Source organism: Pseudophryne corroboree, chromosome 8 (assembly GCF_028390025.1).
Source record: "Pseudophryne corroboree isolate aPseCor3 chromosome 8, aPseCor3.hap2, whole genome shotgun sequence".
Lineage (NCBI taxonomy): Eukaryota > Metazoa > Chordata > Amphibia > Anura > Myobatrachidae > Pseudophryne > Pseudophryne corroboree.
The window spans coordinates 4954466-4955653 of NC_086451.1; the positions used below are offsets into that span (position 1 = coordinate 4954466).

Below are 1188 nucleotides of genomic sequence, written 5' to 3' on the forward strand. Positions count from 1 at the left end.
GAGACCCCTCGGCTGCTGCAGGCACAGGTGCTGATAGTAGATAAGGCATGGGGTGAGACTCCTCGGCTGCTGCAGGCACAGGAGCTGATAGTAGATAAGGCACGGGGTGAGACCCCTCGGCTGCTGCAGGCACAGGTGCTGATAGTAGATAAAGCATGGGGTGAGACCCCTCGGCTGCTGCAGGTACAGGTGCTGATAGCTAAGGCATGGGGTGAGACCCCTCGGCTGCTGCAGGCACAGGTGCTGATAGTAGATAAGGCATGGGGTGAGACCCCCCGGCTGCTGCAGGTACAGGTGCTGATAGTAGATAAGGCATGGGGTGAGACCCCTCAGCTGCTGCAGGTACAGGTGCTGATAGTAGAAAAGGCACGGGGTGAGACCCCTCGGCTGCTGCAGGTACAGGTGCTGATAGTAGATAAGGCACGGGGTGAGACCCCTCGGCTACTGCAGGCACAGGTGCTGATAGTAGATAAGGCACGGGGTGAGACCCCCCGGCTGCTGCAGGCACAGGTGCTGATAATAGATAAGGCACGGGGTGAGACCCCTCGGCTGATGCAGGCACAGGTGCTGATAGTAGATAAGGCACGGGGTGAGACCCCCCGGCTGCTGCAGGCACAGGTGCTGATAGTAGATAAGGCATGGGGTGAGACCCCCCGGCTGCTGCAGGCACAGGTGCTGATAGTAGATAAGGCACGGGGTGAGACCCCTCGGCTGCTGCAGGTACAGGTGCTGATAGTAGATAAGGCACGGGGTGAGACCCCTCAGCTGCTGCAGGTACAGGTGCTGATAGTAGATAAGGCACGGGGTGAGACCCCTCGGCTGCTGCAGGCACAGGTGCTGATAGTAGATAAGACACAGGGTGAGACCCCTCTGCTGCTGCAGGTACAGGTGCTGATAGTAGATAAGGCACGGGGCGAGAGACCCCTCAGCTGCTGCAGGTACAGGTGCTGATAGTAGATAAGGCACGGGGCGAGAGACCCCTCAGCTGCTGCAGGTACAGGTGCTGATAGTAGATAAGGCATGGGGCGAGAGACCCCTCAGCTGCTGCAGGTACAGGTGCTGATAGTAGATAAGGCACGGGGCGAGAGACCCCTCGGCTGCTGCAGGCACAGGTGCTGATAGTAGATAAGGCACGGGGCGAGAGACCCCTCAACTGCTGCAGGTACAGGTGCTGATAGTAGATAAGGC

General features: G+C 59.1%; 1 protein-coding gene across 2 annotated transcripts in view; it reads left to right on the forward strand.

The window, feature by feature from the left end:
• NACC2 (NACC family member 2) overlaps window positions 1-1188 on the forward strand; it is a 334865-nt gene that overhangs the window by 203605 nt on the left and 130072 nt on the right. The window lies entirely within an intron of this gene.